The 16499-nt window shown below is 44.8% G+C and overlaps 1 long non-coding RNA gene across 1 annotated transcript; it reads left to right on the top strand.

Moving 5' to 3' along the window:
- The first annotated feature begins 276 nt into the window (after nt 1-276).
- On the top strand, nt 277-10268 carry LOC144763063 (uncharacterized). Its single transcript, XR_013596162.1, has 2 exons — nt 277-6351; nt 8617-10268. It is a non-coding gene; the product is annotated as an uncharacterized LOC144763063 (long non-coding RNA).
- Nucleotides 10269-16499: the final 6231 nt, after the last annotated feature.

Genomic DNA, 16499 nt, shown 5'->3' on the forward strand with positions numbered 1-16499 from the left:
GAGACCGGAGATGCTGCCCGCCCGCCACAGTAAGCAGCGCGAGTGGTGCGGGGCTCCCATGCGATGGAGGGAGCCCCGGGAGAATAGTGAAGCAGGCGCATTATAGAGGCGGGGCTCTCGGGTGGAGAGAGCCCCGCAAAGCGCCGCCGCCGCCCGACGAAGAGAGCCTCCCCCACGCTGAGCCGATAAGTGGAGCGGGCAGGGGGGAGGGCAGTAGGGAAGCACCACGCCGGTGCCTCACTTGAGGACATACCTGTTTCCGCTCCCCCGGGGAGCCCAGAGTTAGGGCGGCCCCGGATGGCAGTGGGCCGCCCCACCGTTGTACCGAGCCATGCGTGGCTCCAGCAATGGCAAGGATGTTCGAGAAGACCCCAGTGGGGGTCCTGAGTACCAGGGGGGCCCGTGTTACCGCCCCGGACGGCCCCAGGGATTTCCAGAGCCTAGATGGCTCTTAGGGGGCACAGTTCCTTTTAAAGCCCCAGTGCGTGGGGACACGTGTTGTTTCAGAGCGCTAATGTGCTCCACAATGGGCATAGCTGACTTCAGAGGCAGAGGGCTCCAACGATGGGGCACATGTGTGTTCAGAGCCTAGAGGGCTCCACCGTTTGCGTCATATGCATTTTCAGAGCCCCGTGTGGCTCCAGCTTTTGGCGCAGTGTTTGCTCCAGAGGGCCAGTGAGGGTCCATGTCGCAGTTTTGTTTCCCAGCTGCCCAGCAAGTAGTGGGCAGCTGCACCGTTTAGGTTTTCCTTCCTAGGAGCATGTCTCTGGACTCAGGAGTGAGTCGCACTCCTTTGCCCCTACTTTAGCCTTCCCCAGCTGCGCAGCACTTAGTGCCAGCTACAGCGTTCTTGTCCACAGCTGCCCAGCAAGTAGTGGGCAGCTGCTACGTTTAGGTTTTGGCGCAGTGGCGCAACCTGGACCCTAATGTGATTTATGTGCTTTGGTGATTTAGGTGCTAATGCTTTGGGTGTGAGGAAATGTACTGTGTGTAGTATGTTTTGCGCACATTGTATTCTGATAACTCTAGACATATGTTTATGCTTAGGAGGTTGTTTTATCTAGTATAGGTTATGCTAGTGTGTTCATGGTTCTCTGCGTGATATATGCCTAAGGTGGTTAGGATTGCGTATGAGGTACTTACCTGTTACCAGTGGTTACTGGTTGTGTGCTACATTTGCTATTTTATGCTACAATTGTTCTATGTTCTAAGTGCTAGTTCTAGTAAGTGCTTATTCCTGACAGTGCTCCATGTGGCCCTCTCCTATGTACATAATCCCCTGTAAATCCTGCCCGTGCCAGTTGGCACAGTGTAAATGGTGTGTTTATTATCTAATGTGTTTGGTATAATACAACAAAGGATATTTTCATATATAACCTTGTGTGGAGTTCCTTTTGTGGGGGGCCTGGGATGTTGTTGCTGGTGGGTGCGTGCGCAAATACTTAACCTACATTGCCTCCGGGATAAGCCTTACTGCTCGTGTCACGTTACCTATAGGGTGAGCAGGGGTTATCTTTGGCGTGTAACTCCCTTGCCCTGACTAGAGTGGTGGTTTCTGCCTGGCTTTGGCGCAAGCCTTAGCCAACCGGAAATCCCCATTTCTAACATCCAGACTTCTATAAAAGTACTCCCTAAATGATTCATGTAATTCCTTGAAGAAATCCATAATGAGGAATTCGTCCTTCACTTGGTCATTTACAGGCATATACCATCAGTGACTAGTGTATTAATACAAGACAGTGTCCACATTAGACTGTAAAATAGACTATTTGATCCACCTTTTATTATTAGAATAAATAATTGGTGCATCTGCTAATAAGGGCACTTGTTTGTAGTTTAAAACGGGAATAGTCCTCAATTCCAGCGATAAAGCATTATGGTCACTGTCATTTCGATTTATAACTCTCATGTCCTGTAGATTAGGCCATATATGTAAATCAAGTAACATGTAATCAATTGTACATCTAGAGACTGCCCTCTTGAAAGTAACACTAGCCCCCTTGTCTGATGACGTACGGCCAGTTCACACATGCAAACCATATGATAGTATTAGAGAATCAGCTTGTAGTGCCACCTCTTAAGGTTTTTGTAATGGGGAAATCATTAACCTGGGAATGCGCCTTTCCTCATCTTACTCCTTCAGGAGAGTTTTGGTAATATCTAAAGGTTCGAAGGTTTCATTAAAATCCCCTGCCAGAATAAGGAGGGTATCAAGAGTAGATAACAAGTTGAGGCTGCAATTCATTGGTGAATGATTTGTGATAACACTTGTTAGGGGAGGAAAAAAAGGTAGCATCATGTACTAAACCTGTCAAATGTTTGTCAAGTTTATACATATTTACAAAGTGATTCCAGCAAATTTGAAGAAGTCTAAAGGGCAAATTTACTACAAAAGTTTATCCATTCATCAAAGTAATATTTTTGCCAAATTTAAAAGGTTGATGAGCTCAAGCAATTAACACATGTCAAAATGAAAGTTTAGTTACATGCTTAAAAGATTGTACCTTTATTCTAGTCTATTCCTTTATTAGATTTAGTGTGATTTAGAATTGCATTTATATAGATAGTAGTGTCTGTGGGAAGATAACATTAGAATAAGTCAATACATCTTTAGTTCAAGGGTTCTATGAAAGAAAAGCGCGTTGCTATTGTCTTAGTGTCCTTATATCTGTTTCAGTCTGACTGGTCAAATTCCAGTAAGAGAGTGGGGGTATTGAGTTACAGGCCCTCAATTGGATGAATTGAGGTGTTTTTTTTATAAGTTAACATGCATAAACATATTTACCGTTCCTGAAGTATTAACTATTAAAACCTATGAATTGTAACAGAAGTGGGTGGTCATTATAAGACCAAACTTGTATTTAGATTAAAAGTGAACTGAATGGGCTATATATATGATTAGTTTCAGGTTGCATCTAAGTTAACCAGAGGGACTCACATTTCTGATAAATTGGCATTGTCTGTTAGGTGTAAGGGCCCATGATATATTACCAGGGAGATCCTCTAGTCTGGTCCATTGCTGAGAGTGAAAGGTGGCAAGCAATACTATGCAAAATGTATCTAGACTCTTTGTTACGTTGCCTTGGGGACTTGTGCCATGTTTTGGGTGGTATAGTTTTTTCTGTGCCGATTGATAACTGCTGGAATTGACTCAAATGTTCAAGACATGGTGAATACATCGATTCTGGATCACCATCATCAGGGACACTAAGGATGTCTTGAGAAAACTGGAGAACCTTGATTGGCAGGAGGATTATATGCTGGCATCTACACTACAATACAATATCAAGATGAGCTTGAATTGGTTAAGAAAGCTCTAACAATCAGATCAGCTCACTATCTTAAAAGGAACAGAATGGTACTAGATTTGCTACACTTCTGCCTTAGTCACAATTTAAATTGAACTGTGAGTTTTTGTTTTCCACAACAAGGCCCTGTGATGGGGGAACATTTTCTCCTCTGTGCCCTAGCCTACTTATGTGGTATGTAAAGAAACACTGGTTCTGAGATGAACGGTTCAAACACCTGAAAAACCACATCATCTTTTAGGGAAGATACAGAGATGATATTTTGTTGATATGGCAGGTTTCCCAGAAGGTATTGGAAAACATTTACGCATCTATCTAACCACAAACCGGGCATTATTGTAAATTCAAACATATCAAAACATTCAAACATATCAAAACAAAGTGGAATATCTGGTTTGAACACTGCATACTGATAACTATATGGTTCACTGTAACGTACTTCAAAGTAAAGCAGGCTCCAATTCTATATTGCACACCGAAAAATGACATCCTAAAAAACAATCTACAACATACTACGAAGTGAATTTCTCAGGGCAACAAGCAATTGCAGCAAAATGAAGAATTCACAATGACAATTTTACGACATAAGCAAACAATTAAGGTGGAGGGGATACAAACACACACTTTTGGATTAGACGATGATGGAGGCTTCTTTCTTAGACCAAAAGAAGTTACTTCAGGATCGGTCACCTAACAATGGCACACAACATAAAGAATGGATTAGGTTAATTATAGAATATAGCAATGGAGATCAGAATATCAGAAAAAATATTAGTAGACATTGGCCACTTCTTACCAACAATGCTCAAATACAAGAGGGAATTTGCACATATCCCCAAATAGACTTCAGTTGAGCACTAAATTTGAAACCAAAATTATACAGGTCCTTCTTCCAAGATGAACAAAAAACTCCAGCGACCTTTTTGGATATATCATGTGGCTTCTACATGTGCAGGGACTGCTCAATCTACAAACTGGAAGAAAATAAAGCTACAATATTTATTTCACAAAATGGTCATACACACCCAATAGTGGATTTGATCTACTGTAATAGTACATATGTGATCTGCATCATCAGGTGCCCTTGCAACAAAAACCACATTGGTTGTACAATCAGACCACTGAAATGGAATATATACTTTTACTTCACATGTGTTACATCGCATGCCTTTACAACGAGGTTGTTACAATTACCTCGTTGTTACAACGCAAACTATTACATCGTAAGTCATTTCAACGACTTGCTGTAGGGGGCACCCTGGATTTGGGAATAGTATAATTTACTATTCCTACTCCAGTTTCTGCAACAGAAGGGAAGGTGTTGGATTCTAAATCCAACACAAGTGCGCCCCCTACTGCAAGTTGTTCAACTTGCGATGTAATGGTTCGTGTTGTAACAACGCGGTCGTTGTAACGACCACGTTGTAAAGGCATGCGTTGTTATGGCTGTTTCCCACTGAAATTATGTATATAAGTACATTACAGAAATGTTCATAAGTCAAAGAAAAAACTACCACTGGATAACCATCTCGAAGATCATCACCAACATCTAAGAGACTAAGTTCATGAGCATAGAGAAAACTTAGAAAACAACGCAGAGGAGGGAACCATAATCAGCATATATTGAGGTTAATCAAGTAATTAATATTTTGCAATTTTATTAAACAGTGCACTAACTACCAAAGTCATGACAATACTACCCCACAAAACTAGTCTGTTTGATGGCAGCACACAACTCCATTGAATTACACATGCTGTCTAATGATTTATAGTATTACAAGATTAATGTTTATTACACTGACATTTAATCAAAGGTATCTTGAAGAACTGTTGAACCCCTTGAAAAATCTAACCCACGAACCAACTAGCTCAGTACTTCAGCAACGAGTACTGAAGATAAGCAATGTAGATTAGAGATGTAACCCTGTGATTCAAAGTTTTTTTCATAATTAATGCTTATTACACAAATATTTTATCAAAGTTATTTTGAAGAAATGTTTAACCTTATGCAAAATTCAACTCAGTAACCAACGAGTAGATATGATAGCCATTAGTACTGTAAGTTAGTAATATTGATGGGAGATGTTGCATAGGATCTGATATTGTGACTTAATTCCATGACATGAGAGATTTGTCATGGATACAAGTATAAGGTTGCTTGTCTGTTGTATCATTATTATAAGTACAATGGGAAAAATTCTATGAAATTGGAATACACGCTTCACACAAGATTTCTTACAAAAAAAGGACAAGGCTGCTTTTCTAATGGATTAATTTTTATATATTTGATTGCAGGAACGACACACGTCATAAGAATACATACTAATCCCGGAGACGGATGTCATTTCTGGATATGATGCTGAAAACTAACTGCAGGATGTTACATCACATAATTTGCACAGAAAATGTGTTATTAGATCAAATAGAGCTAGATATTTATATTTTCTTCATTATTTTGTCAAAAGGTTGTATATGCTTTGTATCCCATCGTCCTTTCTCTAGATGACTATGTAAAACACAGCTATAATTGCCCATATGGATCAAGAAGATATAGACAATCCGTGATACTGCCATAAATCGTGACAAGCGCTCAGGGTCTAGGCTGAGAGGCTACATAGGAATTGTTCTCTTGCGATGAAGGGTTGATAACGCCCACAACTGAGGTCCAGAGCAGAGGTAATTCCAAACAACAAAGTCTGTTTTCTCTATCTTTTGTGTTATGCCACCACTCTAAGTTAAATTTCAACTGAACTTGTTGTTGCCCCACAACTTTTTGGCACCACTGATATATGTAGAGGTTTCCTCTAATAACTAGCTCTGTGACATAAATTTCCTTCATTCAGGTTGGACAGAAGAAACAATGCCACCCAAACCAAGGCATGGGTTTCCCTTGGTAATGTAAAAAAGAGTCTAGATAAGTTTTTCATTTTGTTGCTGGCCACATTTTGCCCTCAGCAACAGTCAAGACTAGGAGTTCTACCTTGTAATATATCATGGGTTCTTACACCTAACAGACAATATCGTTTTACTTAAAAGGATGGAGGCCCTCTGTCCCCCCTGCTATTCGCGCTGAGCATTGAGCCGCTGGCGGTGGCGGTGCGGGAGCATGAGGGGATCCGAGGTTTACCATTCGCGGGGGAACAGCATAAGATTTCGCTCTTCGCGGACGATGTCTTACTCTCTGTTACTGATCCGGAGAGCTCGCTTCCTTGCGTCCGGGAGGCCCTGTTGGAGTTTGAGGGAGTGGCGGGCTTTAAGGTCAACTATAGCAAGTCGCACATCCTGAATCTTACCCTGTCGCAGGTCGAGAGGGACAGGGTGCTGCCGCTGACTCCGTTGTCCTGGGCCACGGGTTCGATTGTCTACCTGGGGGTCCACCTGACTCCGACGGTGGGCGGGCTGTTCCAGGCTAATTTCCCATCCTTGCTGGCGAAATCCCAGGCGGAATTGGATAGGTGGAAGCCGAAGTTTCTGTCGTGGCTGGGCAGAATCCATGCCGTGAAGATGGTCCTCCTCCCCAAATTCTTATATTTGTTCCAAGCCTTGCCTATCCCCGTGGGCAGCGATTTCTTTCGGCGCCTCAAGACTTCTTTATTGCGTTTTGTGTGGCAGGGGGGTCAGGCACGGGTCTCCTATGCGGTTCTCCGTCGGCCGAGATCGGAGGGTGGGGTTGGGCTCCCGGACCTGCAGTTGTATTACAAAGCAGCGCAACTAAGAGTTTTGGTAGAATGGTCGCAACAGACCTCCGAGAAACACTGGCTCCATATGGACCGATGCGTTGCCGGCAGGTCAATCTGGGACCTGGCCTGGAAACCGAAGAAGGACCGCCCCCTCAATGCATATATCAGCACTCCCACCGGCACGGTGTTGAAGGTGTGGGACTCACTGGCGGGAGATGACCGTTGGACCACGTTCCCTTCGCCGTTCACGCCCTTGCATTTCAACCCGGCTTTCCCGCCGGCGCTACATGAGGGGCCGTTTGCGGTGTGGAGGGAGGGGGGGTGTCGGGCGTTGACCCATTTGTTCCACGGCCCGGACACCCTCACTTTCGCTAACTGCATGAGGGATTATGGGGTTGCCCAGACTGAGCAATTCCGGCATGTGCAGCTGCTTCACTGGGCTACGTCGCCTGGAGTGGTGGAGGCGGCTACGAGACCACCGACGCCGTTCGAAGCCTTTATTTTGCGGACGTCTGCCATGAAGGGGGCCATTTCCTTCCTTTACCAACTGCTGCTTCAATCGGCTATAGCTCCTCGACCTCGTTATATGGGGCAATGGGAGGAAATGCTGGGGCGAGATGTCTCAGACGCGGAATGGTCGGCGCTGTGGCGCGACTTGTCGTCCTTTAACCATTCCTTGCACCTGAGGGAAGCCCATCTCAAAACGGTCATGCAGTGGTATATGTGCCCGACTAGGCTTCACCGCATTTTCCCGAGGACCTCGGATAAGTGCTGGAGGGGTTGCGGGCTTTTGGGGGACTTCCGCCATATCTGGTGGGACTGCCCGGTGATCCGTCCGTACTGGGAGGAAATCCTCTCCCACATGAAGGACATATTGCCTTATCCCATTGATGACTCTATGGCCTGTGTCCTGCTTGGGCTGCGGGACCCTGGCCTCATCTATCAGACCAGGGCGGATAAAAAGATTATGTGGCTGTGCCTCGGTGCAGCGAAGCTCACACTGGCTGCGGCCTGGAAGAAGAAGGAGGCCCCGGCGGTCTCCTTGTGGCACGCGCGGCTGTGGAGGTTGCTCAGTCTGGAGAGAGTGGCGGACATCTTCCTGGGCCAGTATAAGAATTTCCGGTATCAGTGGGGTCCTCTGGTTACGTTTCTGTCTAAGGGGTTGCCCTCGGCCGTCTGTCCGGCCTCTTTGAGGTCGATGCACCTCTTTCAAGTGTAATGTAGGTATGATTGAGTGTTGAGTGAATGGCGTCACCACTGGGGGGAGGGAGGGGGTGGGGTGGGGATGTTGGTTGTTTCTGTCTTTGGGCTGTGGAGGATCCACGAACTGCTTATCTGCACCGCTTGTATGGTTCCTGGAGGGCTAGGGCCCGGCGCAGTGCGGCGCTGGGTGTCTCAGCTGGACTGACCTAATGACAAACTGTTAGAACACTGTGTACAATGGTCCTAATTGCTATGTGGTCTCGCGCCTGGGCTGGATATGCATATGGAATGGCTTGAGTCACTGTTGCTGTGCGTACAAAGATTTTACCATGACTTTGAGTTATGTGCGGTTCCCCCGCAGCCCTCTGTTTATTTTCCTGTGCAACTTAAAATAAAATAAAACTTTTACAAAAAAAAGGATGGAGGCCTACAGTTAACTTAGGTGCAACCTGGAACTAATATTATATATTGTCTATTATAATCATGTAATTTTTGTTCTAAACAGGAGACTGGTATTATGATAACCATCCCCTTCTGTTGCAATTCATAGGTTTTAACAGGGACTACTTCAAGAATGATAAATAAGGATTCTCGGTACCAGACTTCCTATTATATTATTATGCATGTAGGCTACAAGGGATGGGTATCCTGTTGACAGGAGCAACACCGGAGCAGTTGGCAGAGTGTCCCTCGATATATCAAATGTTATTGGGTATAAAAGCAAAAAATTCCTTATTTCTCTATCTGGAATGGAGCTATTACAAGAGAACACGGTTTAAGATTTTAGAAGCAGCATTTAAGGTATGGCGAGCAGTTAGAGATATGTTTGGTTTTGAGAAAATTTCATATTACACACCGTTGATATCGCCAATATTTCTACCAGTTGACCTATGGGATAGAGTGGTGTATAAATGGAGGGGGAGAGGAATAAGAGTGGTGGGAGATCTGTATTCCGATGGCTCTTTTAAATCTTTTGAACAGCTACGGACACAATATCAGCTCCCCAGAGAGAATTTTTCTAAATATCTCCAGATCACGGATTTTTTAGAGAAAAGCGGCATTTCCTTTCAATTAAACCCCCTGATCGAGGCTAATACAAGAAGAGCAAAGATAGGTATTTTATATAATTTGATGTTAAACACAAAAGTTAACGATATTGAACAGCAGAATCTCAAATGGGGGATTAAATTAGACAGACAAGATATTCAAATTGAAATCTCTTTGGGTATGGCGAAAGACATTTCTATCTGCAAAGCTCTTTGCTCAACATTTCAAATCACTCTTTAATTTATATTATACTCCTGATAAGGTGTCTAAATGGTCTGGGGATGCGATAGGGAAATGATTTCGGTGTGGTCACATTTCTGCAAATGATGTACATATCTTTTTTACGTGCCCATCACTGGCTCCCCTCCTATTGCAGATAGAAAGATGTTTATCGGAAATTGTAGGTAGTCAAATTCAACTATCTGCAACACAGATTCTTTTGGGGGTAGAAATGGGATCAAAAGATACTGGAACTGCGAAGCAACATGCTAAATTAATATTTGTAGTGACTGCTGTTTACAGACTGTGTATCGCCTCGTATTGGCTACAACAGGAACCACCCTCATTTGTGGAATGGCGGTCCAGATTCTTTGTAACTCACAATATGGAATATAGTTTGTATGCGCTCAAGGGCCCACGTAAAAAGAAACTGGGAGCACAAATATGGGGCTTAATCACACAGTATGTGGAGTTATAAAACAGGGTTATATCTCCCTAGCAAGGCCTGCTTGCAGCATTAAGCCAATGCCTGAATTTCCATTTTTCAATAGACCAATGTGTTAAGTTAAGTTTTATCTACTGCTTCTTTTTTTTTCTCTCCTCTTCTCTATATTCAATATCATTCATTTTTTCTTCTGGATTGTTCATAATATATTTTGTAAACTTCGCTTGGTCTAAAAAGCTCTGTTTTTATTTGTGCAATATGTTAATACGTTATGACCTATTTTGTGATCATCTGTATTGTATCAGAATGACTCATACCAACCGCTTCATGTATTTCTCAAAAATAAATAAAAAAGAATGATAAATATATTTATGCATGTTACCTTATGTATCACACATCAATCCATAAATTTGAGGGTCTGAAACGTAATACCACTTTTTCTTACTAGAATCAGACCACTTAGATGAAACAGAGACCACAGAGTCTAGGAATGTTTTTCCGTTTCCATAAGGTACTTGAGATAACCAAAATACCTAAACCAGCCATTTACCAATTCCTTTAAATTTCACTGAACTACAGATTTTCTGACTGATCTTAATATTATCTTCCCACAGACACTGCTCTCTTTTTAGACGCATATCTTTATATCACAAAATCAATTAAAGAAACAACTGAATAAAGGTATAACCTTTTATAATCTAACCAAAGTTTTATTTTTACGTGTTGTAAAGTGTTTTTGCCCTTCTGCCCTTTAAATTTGGTAACCTAATTATTGCATTCAGTTGCAATTTTTCAATGTAACAAGGCTGCCCCTCCCTGGGGGCTACCTATACACTCACCCCACACAGCAGAAGCTGGGCCACAGCCGCTCCATCACCCTGGACCTCACTGCAACCCCAGACACCTGTTGTGCAGCCAGAGTGTCTAAGAGGAAAAAATAAACTCAAAATGAAAGTAAATATAGTAACACTCAGCGTGCATGGTCAAGTCAGCCTTCAGGTCCTGTACCAGCAGTATGGCTATCTGCCAATTTGAAAGGATGTAGGAAATACCCATGGACAGTGCAAGTCAATTGAAAACGATAGAAAGGGGAAACAATGTAAACCCATCAATTAGTTGTGTACTCATGCATGCTGAACCAACCCCCAGACACCGTAGAGTGAATGCAACATTTGGAAATAACCTTGCTGGGATGAGGGAGGCAGGCCAGACCACCTGGGTCTCTTTTTCGAGGAGGCGCACAGCAACATCTCAGCAGCAACCTAGACATGGATGCCTGTAGAAGAGACTGCCAGCTGTGTAGAACGGATAAAAAAACTGTTGAGAATGAGTGACGCTATCACCTGGTGACTCCTGCCATTATCCTCACTAATGGACCAGTCTGTAGTCTGCAATGCAGCCTGGCCAAAAGCATCCATCCGCAGCCGGCCTCAGAGGCCTCCATATGTGGTATGACTTTGGAAGTTAAAATTTCAGGAGGGATGACTATTGTAATGTCTGTCTCTGAGCATGATGTGCGAGGACGAACCATGTTGTAAGGGGAGGGCTAACTAAGGCCCCGCTACAAGTTAGTATGTTGGTTTCATCTATGCGAGCGCGGGCCGTGTAATACAGGAGAAAGAGCAGAGCTGAGTAGGCAGATACTCACTGACGGATCAATCAGGATTTTTTGAGCGCAGCGGCTTTCCCGTGAGTTTCTTGAGGTGCTATGGGATGATGCTGCTAGTTCTCCAATTGGTTAAACACCTATTTTTGAGGTCTTTCCTGAACTGCTGGAGCGATGGCGAGGCTCCTATGTGCAGGAGAAGGTCGTTCCAGGTCTTAGCCGCATAATGGGAGAAAGAGCGGCCTCTGCTGTTGGTCTGGCGAATGCGACAGGTGCCAGCTAGGGTGAGCAATCCAGACTTGAGTTTTCTGGTGAACTGGTGAAAAGTCACACGTTGGTTGAGTAATGCCTTGTAAGCGTGCGTGTGTAGCTTGTACTGGCAATTCATGACTGATAGACAGTGGAGTTTCCTGAGGTGAGGTGTTATGTGTGTCCATCTGGGGAGGTCGAGGATGAGCCTGGCCGTTTTGTTCTGGATCGTCTAGAGTTTCCTCATGAGTTGGGCTGTTATTCCTACATAGAAGGAGTTGCCGTAGTCAAGACTGCCGGTGACGAGAGCCTGCGTGACAGTTTGTCTGGTGTTGGTTGGGAGCCATCTGAAAACCTTCATGAGCATACAGAGCGTGATAAAGCGGAGAACTCAAAACACTGTGTCCTATGTCTTTTGTGAGCCGGCGCATGCCTAGCACCGAACCAGGCCCAGAGTGCTCTCTAACCCCTGCAGGGCCCTCTGCAGGACCACACGACACCGATGACAAGGTTCACTGTGGCACCTCCTTGCTCTGATGCTGCTCGCATCCTCCCGCCCACTTCAGCTCACGTGGCAGCAACACAGCACTCCTTTGCCTACAGTGCTCATGCTGCATGGTGCATGATGTGAGGCAGAGCCCCCTGCTGTTCCTCAACTGCCATCAAGCCTCTGTGTAGGGGTTGACTTTCCAGGCACGTGTTGGAAAAGGGCTCACTAGAACTTAAAACAGAATACAAGAAAAGGCTTAACACGTGCTGTGGACCCATTCAGACTGAAATATACACACATCCTGTGCCTATTGAGAGAGAGCTAGTAGAAGTTGCCACCCGTGTAACATACACTTGGAGCAGCAATCTAGCTAGCAGCAACTGGAAGAAGAGGTGAGTGGTCTGCCCTGTATGGCAGCTGCTTGGTTTGTGTGCCCCTGCTGGTGGTGCTCATGCCACAGGCACTTTATCCACCTAAGTCTCTCACTCTATAGGAGAGACAATCCAGTGCCTCTCTCCACTACTTCGCAGTGTCATCTGTGGCCAGAGCGTTTCCTCATAATTTTCCATAGCTCAAGTGACCCAACTAAAACTTTTGTCATGGATAGTGCTCCCTCATCACAAGCACTCTGATGGAGAGACTGGATATAGCGCCTCAAGCTTTACTTCGAGGTGACAGAAGTGGCAGACCGAGCGAGATCGCTCCCTTCCACTCCATGTGGGATGCAAAGTCATCCATAAAATCTATAAAACCATTGTGAAAGCAGCGCCTAGAACCTATGCTATACTCACGACCATTCTGAAAGCACACTTCGAGCCATTCATCCAAGCATGTCAGGAACCCGAAAAGAACATTGATGGGTTCTATGGCAAGCTGAGGGAGCTTGCCAGCATCTGTGGTTTTAACGACGAATTGGAAGAAATCAGGGGCCGTATAACCCAGAGCTACACATCATCAAAGCTGGGCAAGTGCATCCTTCAGGAGCCGGGAAAGACCTTACAAGACATATTTTCTCTAGGCATATCAAAAGAATTATTCAAAGCGGGAGCCTCTCACTTGGAGGCAGTACTCCACAGGGCTGTCAAGGTCGAGCCCATCAATGCAGTTCAAGCATACCCTACACCAGACACAGGAAAGAAGCCAAAGCTGAAGTGGCAAAACTGACTGCCTGGAGAAATGTCAGTGATGTACCAATTGCAATAAATGCAACTACTTCATTAAGGTGTGCCAGTCATCTGCACCACAGAAACCCGGACAAAGTGTGAGACACCTGCCCCAATGAATGTGTCAGAAGTCTGGAGTTTCCTGGGGATGGTGAACTACTGTGGCCAGTTCATCACTGACCTAACCACTCTCACGTAGCAACTGACGGACCTCATGAAAGCATCAGCCCCATAGTCCTGGGGCGACCAAGAGGCCAAAGCCTTTACAGTAACCAAGAACGCTTTCTTGGCTCATTCAAAGTTGCTCTATTTTGACCAATCCAAGCGGATCACTATTGCAGTAGATCCTGGCCACAAAGGTTTGGGAGCCTTTCTCACTCTGAGACAAGTCCAGGGAGAGTGGTCCCCTGTTGCATACACCAGCCAGTCGCTAACTTCCATAGAGCAGAGATGCTTGCACATAAAGAAAGAAGCCTTCCCTGTCGACTTGGCCTGCAGGCACTTTCATCTGTATATCCACAGCCATCCTTTCACAGTCACAACCGATCATAAATAACTCATTCCTTTGTTCCAAGGCACCAAATTTAAGCTACCACCGTGCATTGAGAAGTGGATGTTGCAGTTACAGGGCGACAACTGTCAAGTGGATTGCCGACCGGGACCAATATCCCCGCAGACTATTTGTCACGCCACCAATGCGACACCACCCAGATAGAGATAGAGGAGGTTGAAGCGACTGAGGAGTATGTGAGGTGTGTGGTAGAGTGGTCTCGGCTGCTGCCTTTATCCCTCAACACAATCTGGGAAGTGAAAACTCAGGTACTAGCAGCTTGCTCTAGAGGCGGTACAAACAGGGAAATGGATCCCCCTCAAAGATCATCGAGCACTTTGCACTCCAGAAGCCCAAAGGATTTTAGACTCACTACACCTAGTGCATCATGAATTGGTGACAGATGCAGAAGGGTGCCTCCTGCGAGGACTCAGAATAGTGATTCCCATCAGCCTCACCATGCCTGTAGTCCAGCTTCCACATAACGACCAACAAGGCATCATGAAAACGAAGACCCGCCTCAGGAATAAGGTGTGATTCCCGCTCATAGATGACATGTTTGAGACCAAAGTCAAAGAATGACCTGAGGCACCCCCGCCTGTCCTCACCGAGTGAGGCCACTGACAACTGTGGGAATGTGCAAAACTCAATTATGGGTTCCTGCCGGACAGGAGGAACACACTTTTTTAAATTAGCGGTTACACTAAGTACCCATAGGCAGAAATTGTGGGGTCACAAACAGCTGCAGAGATCATCCCCAAGCTGGAGAAAATGATGGTTACACATGGAATACTGAGGGTACTTTGGTCAGATAAGTTCCCGCCATTCCAGGGGCAAACGTATGTGGCTTACCTGCAGTCATGGAGCATCAAACACAACCAGTAACTCCATGGTTGCCCCAGGCCAATGGCGAAGTTGAACAATTTATGCGAACTCTCAATAAAGTTATTCGTGTAGCGTATTGTACCAACCAGCAACCTCGAGAATGGGCACTTTACATGTTCTTGCGAGAGTACCGGCAGACACCCCACTCCACCACCAGACAGCCCCCAGGACATTCCAGCATGGTGTGGGTAATAGCCGACACCATCCCACATCACACAGAGTGGAGGCCACCCCTCTCAACGAGGGGCTTATCGGTTGGACCTGCACCCAGGCAGCACAGTTTTTTTTGAAAGATCGATACCCAGGCAGCAAATTCAGGTTACCTTTTGAACATCAGGACCGGGGCTGTTATCAGGAACCAGTACACCATGGTCACTGCCCAACATGATGGGTAACCACTCACATGGAATGTGTCATTCTTCAAATCTGCAAGGGTTGACCTGCAAAGTGGAGGAGCGAGGCTTGAGAAAGAGCCAGCTGATTGGAATGCGGATGAGGAACTCACCCCTCAGGTGCTACGACAAAATGCTGAATGGTCAGCGGCCCCTAGTGATGACTGTGGTATCACCCCTCCTAGCCAGGCCAGGCATCTTAAGTTGTATCCAGGCTCTCCAAGGTCTTCCAGTAGTCTGCCTTCAGTGGGAGGAGTGATCATATGAGGTATCACCTGTGGGATAATCCCCCAATGTTGTCCCAGCTAAAAGACTGCCTTCTGCAATTAGACTGGAAGTTGTGGGGCCATGATGTTTGCGTTATTGTTAAGTTTTGATTAAGGTTAAAGAGGAATGTAATGTCCAACCCCAAGCAAGATGCTCAGGGACGAACCAAGTTGCAAAGGAAGGGCCAGCTAAGGCCCGCTACAAGTTAGCATGCATGTTTTGCCCATTCTATCGTGGGCAGTTTAATAAAAGAGGCAAGTCAGAGCTGCGTGGCAGATACGCCTGACCAGTGAACTCACAACACCGTGTCCCTTTTTTTTTTTTAAATATTTTTTATTGCCTCAGATTGGTCAAAATAACAGAGTACATTCTTCACATACAGGAATTCATTTCAATACATTAAAGGAAAGAGAGAAAGAAAAAAAAAGAAAAAAAGAAAAAAATTAAAAGAACAGCTCAGGAATCATGCCTCTATATATTCTTTGAGAGCCCCCCATGTCAAAAGGCCAACCTTTTTTTTTCTAGCCCCTTTTAACGCATATAAATTCCATTCCAATTCATATACATTAAATAATTTTCTTCTCCAGAACTCAAATGTAGGTGCTTCCGGTTGTAGCCATTCAGTAGCAATACAAAGCCGAGTAATAATCATTAATACAAACAGAAAATTCTTAAATTCAGACAAATCAACATTATCATTAATGGATTGGCTCACGCCTGTTAACATGAGGGCTGAAGAGATTTTTATAGGATGATGAGTAACTTCAGTAATAAATCTTTCTATACTAGAAATGAATGCCCGCATTTTAGAACAATTATAAAAAATATGCATAATATCTGCCTCTTCCTCCTTGCATCGGAAACACTTCCCATCATATTGTGGGCCCCACGTGGCCATACGTTTGGGGGTATAGTATAATCTGAACAGAGTTTTATATACCTGAGCCTTCATATTAGCTGACAGACATAACTCTTTGGCCATCAAGATAGTATCC

This window comes from Lissotriton helveticus, chromosome 6, assembly GCF_964261635.1.
Source record: "Lissotriton helveticus chromosome 6, aLisHel1.1, whole genome shotgun sequence".
Lineage (NCBI taxonomy): Eukaryota > Metazoa > Chordata > Amphibia > Caudata > Salamandridae > Lissotriton > Lissotriton helveticus.